Source organism: Anneissia japonica, unplaced genomic scaffold (genome assembly GCF_011630105.1).
Source record: "Anneissia japonica isolate Jap-2015-1 unplaced genomic scaffold, ASM1163010v1 scaffold1489_len2284818_cov182, whole genome shotgun sequence".
NCBI lineage: Eukaryota > Metazoa > Echinodermata > Crinoidea > Comatulida > Comatulidae > Anneissia > Anneissia japonica.
The window spans coordinates 392,892-402,055 of record NW_022698455.1 but is presented as its reverse complement, the minus strand read 5'-3'; the positions used below and the strand labels follow the sequence as shown (position 1 = coordinate 402,055).

The window sequence follows — 9,164 nt, the reverse complement described above, 5'->3', positions numbered from 1 at the left end:
TATATATATATATATATATATATATATATATATATATATATATTATATTGTATTTTATTCAAACATCCAAAAGTAAACAGCATGCAATTATATATAGAATGAACATGTGTAAGTTAAGAATATGATTAAAGTCACGAAAAAGCAGAACATTATCAGCGGACAGTAAAATTGAAGTTAGCACATCAGCCTTTTCTGTTCCCCAATTTTTATACTAAACCCAAAGAGCTTCTTTCCTATCGAATAAAGTCAGCTGTGATTCTGTGAAATACTCTCTGTTACCACAGATCCTATATACAAATTGTATATACAGTAGTTGCATATTGTTGTATATAGGATCTGTTGTAATGCTAAGGTGATGTATGCAAAATAGGCTTCAGATTGAACGCCATCACATTCATATTGATTGGTCACTCATTTTCAATTTCCCACCAAAAAGCTTTTCTCTCAAAAAAAATCAATGCAGACCGATAAGTAAGCACTCACTGTGCTGTAATTGGTTGAGTACCGAACTCGTATAGTGTAGCACTGTAGCAGGTGTAGGCGGAACAATTTAGGCTAAGGCAAAATGTGTCCTGCCCTGACCAATATTATCCAAGGAGGACCGTCCAAAATTGGTCCCCCGGACAAATTTTAGCGGCCAAAATCAGTCCCCCAAATTGATTTTAGCCCGGACCAATTTTTGCGTGACAATAAGCCTACACTCTTTCTAATTTTATTTTTATTGACCTAAGAATGAATTCCAAATAGGATTTTAACTAATAATTTGCAATGCAATATTTATTTATATGAAATCAGCAATAATATTATATGTTCCCAATATTATTTTGTGATATCAATGTTAATGACCAAATATTTTTTTTTATTGAGCATATTCTATTGGAAGCATGTAGCATGAATAGAGTAACAACTTAAAAAGTAAGGGTGTAATGTTATGATATAATTGGAATCCTATATGAATGTACACAAAATCCCTATGGTTAAGGTTCAAATTAATTTGACAAATTCGGTTGACAGTTCTATACCGTTCACACTAAGGATTCAGCGGAAAAGAATTCTGGATTGATGTGAAGTTGTTTTTTTTTTTTTTTTACTCAAAGGATGTCAAAATACAGTACAATTTGTTTATTTTGAGACTGCTGTAGCTTTTGTGATACAATAAAAAATATGTATATTTGTCCACTTAATAGGCGTTGAATACTGATTTGAATATTGATTTGACCATTTGGCACACCCAGAAATTGTCCCCGTCTAATAATGTGGTGTCCCATTAATAGGGTTGGCCGTATTGTTGAAATATATAATTCCCCTTAATTGCTTCACGGAAAAGTGTCCCCTTAATAGAAGTGTCCCCAAATAGGGGTGTCCAAATGTAGGGGCTCTGCTGTATTATATTGGCCATATATTTTGTATAATTTTTCGAAACTTTCATGATATCTTGAGGTCTTGGGTCTTGGGAATTTATAGCAATAAATTCTGTGTCCAAAAGAGTAAAAGGTTGCCGACCGTGGGTCTAGTTACTGCACAAATTTTTTTAAATACCGGTTACTACATACACCAACGCTCGATAAATTTGTAATGAACAGATTAAACTTCACTATCTCACTGAACTAAATTGAAGAACTATTTATAAGCATTTTAGAATATTTTTTCAACCAATTGCCATCATATTGTGGGTATATGACAACAAATTTCAAATGCAAAGAATTCCTTTGCAACTAGTACCATTTGAAAGAGCCTTAATGTAGCATTACATTGATACCAAGATTATTGCTCTCCCATCAAATATCAACAAAGTTACAGAATTTAAGTAATTATTAATTATGCTTAAATATGTGACCTTTTTCTTGAAAAATGATCAAAACTGCTTTTTCTTCTTTGTTTTTTTGTGGCCAGTAGCCTTTGGCATAGAATGCCTTCCTATAGCCCCAGTCCTTAATAAACGAAACAATTGATTTTGATGTGACAAAGATTTATAATATAATGATATTTATTTATTTTTTAGTACAGTAGCTACTTTGACTGGATTTAGTAATGCACTTGTCAATTGTATTCTCCCCCCCCCCCCATGGACCTGGGCCATAGCGGGGCACTAGCCGGGAGCTGGGAATGTACACATGGTTGTGCCCCCATACAGCCAGGACGTAAATTTACCCATAGATGTAACAGGTCTCGGAAGGGGCCTGGGAATTTTACATGTTGGAGTTGCATCAGGGGCAGTTGTGTCGTGGAATATTAAACATGTTTAATATTTTTTACAACGGCATAAGACTGTCCCTGTTGATAAATCGCGTCAGACTGCGTATGCCTTAATATTGAACTAAATGAGTACAATTGAACATTTTGATATTTATGATGCATTTGTATTTCCTCATCCTAAATCTATTTAATGTAATTTATTTTACAGTAGAAATTTGAAGAAACTTGGACATTGCACCTCCTCTGCAACAAGTCAACCTGCCCTGCTTGGCTGAATGACTAATCTTGCTGCCACTGCTGAATGGTGAGTGTGCAAGAAAAAAACTATGTGAATGTTCTTATGAATTTTATGTCCATTGCAAATTGCTTTGTGGGATAAATAAATGCTTGAGAACCTTTACCCAAAAGTGACTTAATAATAATACCAAATATTTATATGGCACCAATTCCAAATTGAATGATCACCCCTGGTCACTTAGTATCATAATGTAATTGAAATTTGGTTGGGTCAAACCGAATATTTTCTGTCCAAATTTGACAAAAAAGGTAATGTAAAGTAATTATATCCTTTTAAAGCTTCAATTTGTCTAATTGGTAAATTTTTTTGTGGCTTGAAGAAATCGTCTTGTTTAAATTACTTATAAATATTTTCCCTTTATAATAAATAATTAATGACTTTAAACTCTTTCCATCGGACTGTTGATTCAATTATAAAATATTTTCCCTTTTCATTGGAGTTTGATTTATAAAATTGACTTTAAAATTGTTTCCCTTTTCATTGGACTTTATATATTATTGTGTTATACTTTCCATAAATGTTTGATTTAGGAAAATTGACTTTAAAATAGTTTCCCTTTTCATTGGACTTTATATATAGTTATGTTACTTTGCATAAATGTTTGATATATAAAAAATGACTTTAAAATATTTTCCCCTTTCATTGGACTTTATATACTGTTGTATTACTTTGCATAATAAGTTTGAATTATAAAAATTGACTTTAAAATATTTTCCCTTTTCATAGAACTTTATGTATTCTTGTATTACTTTGCATGAATGTTTAATTTTAAAAAATTGCCTTTATATATTGTTGTATTACTTTGAATTTCTTACTGTTTGTTTAATGACTTGTTCTTTCAGGTTATGGCAACTGGTGATTTGCTAGTATAGTATAGTATAGTATAGTAGTATAGTATTGAATAATTTATTGTAATAGTATTGAATAAATATTAATTGTATTCAGTATATTATTGAATATTGTTTTTTTTCTTCTCGAGTACTGAATGAGCAGGATGGTAAAAAAAAAAAAAGCGCCCTCAAATAGAAAAGGCCCAAAATATGACTAAGTTATTTGGCCACAATAATCTGTCCGGTTCTGATAAAAATAGTGAAGAAAATCGCCCTAAATAGCCTTTTTATTCCAAAGTTTTTTAGGGCCTCTTAATCGTCAATGGCACTAAAAGGCACCCTCTAACATCCAATTTTTTCACAATTACAAAAAACTGGCCATTAGAGGGCACACTCTACTACCTTAATAGAATTAATGGCAAATAAGAGACCACTAAAAACATTGAAATAAAATGGCTATGAAGGGCGGTTTTCAGCACCACAGTTAAAGTTAGGCTCTGGAGGGGAAAACAATTTTTGATATTTGGTAGAATTTTTACACCCTTCCCCAATTTATCGTCAAACAACATTTTTCTGTCTGAAAAATCAGTTTTACAACATATCAAAATTGTTTTCCCTCCGGAGTCTGACTATAGTAATTTTAGAGACCCTGGAAATTTTGGCTTTCTATTGGAGGGCGCCCTTCAGCACCACTTTTAATAGAAATTGAGAAACATGGGGAAAATATAGCCTTTTTCTATTGGAGGGCGCTTTTTTCACCTTACCTGCATCCATCGGTCTTCACAACTTGAACAGCAAAGAAACATCAAAACACTGCTTATAAGTACAGTTGAACTTGCCTAAGTCAAATCCAAAATGGCATTGAAAAATTAGATAATATTTGCAGATTGTTAATGGAAAACGCAATAATTTGGCATTTAAAATAAGCTCGACTTAGGCAAGTTTAACTGTATCATCTTAATGACCAAAATCACAATGTAAATTACATGGGATATCAAAATATCTGCTAGGCTTGTGTTAAATTATAGCAGCTTTCTGGTGGTTCTCTTGTCTGATTGTAATTAGCCAGGTCATATCTTCTGTACAATATAATTTTCAGAATGAAGCAATTGTTGTCTTGATGCTGCAACAACTTTTCATAACTTACCGGCATCCATCAGTCTCCAAAAGAACGGACACAACACACTACTTATATTTTTTATTTCCATAACCAAAATCACAAAATGTAAATTATTAGGCATCAACATTCATTATATAGGCTTATACAATAGATATTAATACATTATAGTAGGTTTCTGGTTCTCTAGTGATATTGTAATTAGCCAGTTCATATCTTCTGTACAATATACTCATTTTTTTCAGAATGAAGCAATTGTTGCCTTGATGCTGCAATAACTTCATAAATAATACAACCGCTGTATGTTCTCTTTCACCAGGATTACGGCATCGCAATATTCAGCAAGATGTTCAAGCTAAACTTCTGTATGTATCACAAATTCAATTAGAGAAAGTTAAATTGCCTATATTAAACAATGTTTCTCTTCCATGTCTTGCTCTGCAGCAGTACTTTTCCTGTCTTGCACCTCTGTTGCCGCATCTACCAAAAATAAAAAAATAAAAAAATTAGTCACAAACAGGTGATAATAAGGTAATAATAAAGTTAATATAATTTCTTAAGCTTCAGCATATTCAAACCCGTAGCCAGGTTCTTCTAAGGAGGGTTCTCTGGGCGTGGAGTCCAGGGTCCAGGTTGGGTCGCGGAAACTTCCAAAGCCAGAGGATTTCTGTGCATTATGGGTCTAAATAATGCTAATAAAAGCAGAGTCCTCGTGGCCGGGTCTGCAGTACATTAGTTTGGTTGGAAAACTTGTTTGAGAAATTTGAGAGGGGGTTCTCCAGAACCATGAAAAAAACCTCTGGCTACGGGCCTTATATTTCACTTAATATTTACAATATTTATAATTCTTTGATGTATATCAAAAATTACTTGTTATCTTGAGGAATGTCGTCTGCAAAAAAAAAAAATTACAAATATTGTTTTTATATGCACAGTAACTTTCACAAATAAAGATTTGGTTAAGCGCAAGGTTAGTGTTCTATTGGATAAGACACCAGGCTAGTTATCTGATGTGTAAATCAGATTTTCATGTACCAGTATGTACTGTAATGCCATTCAATGGTGTTTTATGTTTTATTTGGCTTCATAATGAATTGGTAGGAATTGGAACTACTGAGCTGCACTTAGTGGCTAGTGTTTAAATCCAATTTTCAAATAGCAGCAAGTACTGCATTGCTACATATTCTTTATTGTAACACCAACATGTACACCAACGCAGTACATGCCCAATTGATGAAAAAAAAAAACCAGGGCTGGAGCCAGGATTTGCCCGACGGGGGGGTCCAAGGTCCCCAATGGGGGAGGAGCCGATTCCCGACGAATTGATTTTTTTTTCGATTAAAAGGTTACGAAAGTGGTCAAGGCCGGTTTTCAAAGACTTATTTAATCGATTTTAGAGTCTATTATGTAGAAAATACATATAATTTTTTTTTCTCCCCGACGAATTCTGCTTTTTCTCCAAGACGGGGGAATCTCTCCCCGATGGGGGGCCCCCAGCCCGCCCGCTGGCTCCAACCCTGAAGATAACTTGCAAGAGTCCAATTTCTAAGTATCAGCACTTAGGCCTACTCTGATGATTTTCAATTGTTTTACTTTTTTCCAAACACCAAATATAATTCCCACAAACAGTATTGTACAGTAATACTGAAAGGTCCACTGATTAATCTCAGATAAGTATAATACATACTCCAAGTATTGAAATACATGCCATCGTGTTGAGATTGAATATTTCAATATATGTCATCATCATGAGGAATACTTGGTGTATTGTATTTCCCCATCAGTAGTATGCACCCTTGTTAAACAGGCAGATGATTCTACACTTTATAATTTGACTGTATGCTGCTTTACCTCCTTTTATCAGGATTATGCCATCACACTATTCAGGAAAATGTTCACAAAACCTCATACTTTTCATGTCTTGCAGGATGGGTCATGCTTTTCATGTCTTGCAGCATGGGTCATGTTCAGTTGGTGCATCTGCAAAAAAATGTCGAAAAAAAAAAAAAAAAAAAAAAAAAAAAAGATTAAGAAACAGCAGGTAGAGACGACAATAATTTTATTAATTTTAAGGAATGAAGAAATTATATCAATCGGAATATTCTAGGGAATTTTTATTCCTTGTTTTTCTTAAAAGGTGGAGTTTCCCAAAAACATCCAGACGGAGAAGAAAACAAAAATAAATTTGTATTGGTGAATGTAAACTATAGTAATAGGATGGTTTAAATGCTTTAAATTTATATAATTGGGAAGAAAAATACATATTAATTTTGCAGATTTCAAGGCAGCGGTGGGCATAATAAAAATAAAGACAAGACTATATTTTTATAAAATTCTATTTTTATTCGAATTGAATTGCATTTATTCGATATAAACACCAAGGAAGAAGACAATTCAAGTGGGGTCCTTCTGGTGGTGCTTGGGCATTGCACCAGTAGACAATCCCCTACTCTTTTTAAGAGTGTACTGCGGGTTTGCAAAACAAGGTAGAAAAAAAAGAAAACAAAATCAAACGAACATGTTAAACAAAAGAAAATGTTAAGTATTGATATTTAAAGATGTATGGTCACATGAAAAATACCAAAATGTAAAATCACTTTTAAAATAAAAATTATCAATTTATAAAAATTAGTTTTTCTAAAAAATCTTCACAGCGAAAATGTTAGAAAGACTTAAATCACTGGAAGTGTTTTATTGTTTTTATTATTTATCGGTTATAAAAATCAGGGTACACATTGTCAAGTTAATTTTTTTTTTTAAATCATTTTCAGGGGACAAAATCAAATCTAATTTTTAAAAGTCTGGACATGGCAGACTTTAAAAAATGGTTTCCAATAGTCTTTATTTTAAATATTTGTTGCAAACGATTGCTGACAGAGAATGGAAATCTGCTATTACAAGAACAGTGCTTGTATGCACCCATATATTCAGACACAATATGCCAATGTTAAGGCAAATATGAGAAGCTGACTCATATCACATAAAAGCTTTATTTAAAACAGAAATTTGGCTAACAGTTGTTATTCTGCTGGCCGTGTATTATACTTAAACATACAGAAATCAAAAAGAAACTAAGAAAAATAACTTTAAAAATTAATCAAAATTAACTATTGTTTAACTACCAAATATTTTAATTACCTTAGTGAGAAGATTCATCTGGACATCTAGACTGTATTTGTTAAATTTTTTTTTTTTTTGATCTAAAATATTTGAAATAAATTTTATTGCGTTTTATTAATCTTTCGCTGGTTTTTAACACAGCTTAATCATGAGCGAGTACATGCACCTTGGGAACGATTTCGCTGTCGGTGTAGCACCATCTATCGACCTTGGATTGGAGCTGCCCAAACTATATAACATACTTAAAGGAAGAAGCCTCCCACCTACCCTTCCACCTCCCCCGACAAATCCCATTCAGCCAAACCCGAATGGTAAATAGGTGGCGCTACACTGACAATGAGATTTCACGAAATTGTTCCCAAGGTGCATGGACTTGCTCATGATTAAGCTGTGTCAAAAACCAGCGATAGCTCCAAAATAAGTTAACATATTTAAAATATTTCGGATCATTAAAAAAAAATCCTATTTTTTTCTGTCTTTTGTGGGGATTTCACCCACTTTTATTTCATTTCTTTGTTTTTTTGGTTTTTTTTCCAATTGTTTTCATTTAGAAAATGACTAGAAAAAACATATATATGTAACATAAACAGTAATTTCTATATATGGTAGCATAATAATAATTATATATATATATAAATGTGTAACACAAACAGTAACCTACTAGGGGACCAATATTTTGACTATGTATGGGATAAAATGGAGTTTTACACACTTCAAAAGACTGTCACAGAAATAATTTGCACTGTCTTATGCGCTTACAAAGATGAAAATTAGCATAATGTATTAATTTTGATAACAAAGTTATTTTATCTGGTACAAATGTAAGCTCTTCTTTCTTAGATGTTAGATGTGCTTGCAAAGAGAGCCACATTTCACACTCAAGGGTGTGTACAATATCAGTAATGTTATGTCAATTCCAAGAATGTTTAAGTTTATATCGGTGGATGAGGAATTTATTGATTAGGCCTATAATAGCAAATTGCATCAATTTATTTTGCAAAAACAAGAATTCCAGCTTCAGAGGGGGGCACAGCCCCTGTCCGCACAAGGGCCAACACCAGGCGCGTGGGTCTTGGGTCAGAGTGGGTATTTATTTTCGGTTAGTAATTTACCATACCCACCCCACCCCACCCCACTCCCCATATAAAAAACAATACAACATAGGGCTTATCTTATTTATAATATAGGCCACACACGTGTGTTTGAAACTAAATATAAGCATTTTCATCATGGTTTTATTTATTACAAATATATTCTTTGACCATCAACACATATTGAGGCCCTTCTTTTTGGTTAAAACGATCTTTCTTAAATTTGTCTTTCTTGAGTTTGGGACTATTATTAGGCTTATGTGTTTAAATAACTTAAAAGGATAAACCTAAAAAAGCCCTAAAAAATGCGCCCGAAATGCACAAAATATTTTTGTGTTTTTAATTCTAATTTCGTCGGAATTGATGAAAACTTCCTGAAATGTGCTATTTATAGAGGAAATTGGCCTACCGTAACAAGAAATGCGAGCAAAGAATTTAAGAATTTTAGGCACTTTCAGAGGATGCATTTGTCAAGTGGTGGGGAAAGATTTTCCAAAGATGGATATTTTACC

General features: G+C 33.0%; 2 long non-coding RNA genes across 2 annotated transcripts in view; one reads left to right on the top strand and one right to left on the bottom strand.

Moving 5' to 3' along the window:
• The window catches only part of LOC117102621, a 12,155-nt gene extending 8,793 nt beyond the window's left edge, over window positions 1-3,362 (top strand). Inside the window, exons 2-3 of the long non-coding RNA XR_004444447.1 lie at window positions 2,405-2,500; window positions 3,337-3,362. This is a non-coding gene — a long non-coding RNA (uncharacterized LOC117102621). The remainder of the gene's footprint in view (window positions 1-2,404; window positions 2,501-3,336) is intronic.
• A 1,145-nt stretch (window positions 3,363-4,507) lies between these two features.
• On the bottom strand, window positions 4,508-5,332 carry LOC117102525. The gene is made up of 2 exons (XR_004444435.1): window positions 5,276-5,332; window positions 4,508-4,921 (listed from the first exon to the last, which is right to left on the bottom strand). It is a non-coding gene; the product is annotated as an uncharacterized LOC117102525 (long non-coding RNA).
• Window positions 5,333-9,164: the final 3,832 nt, after the last annotated feature.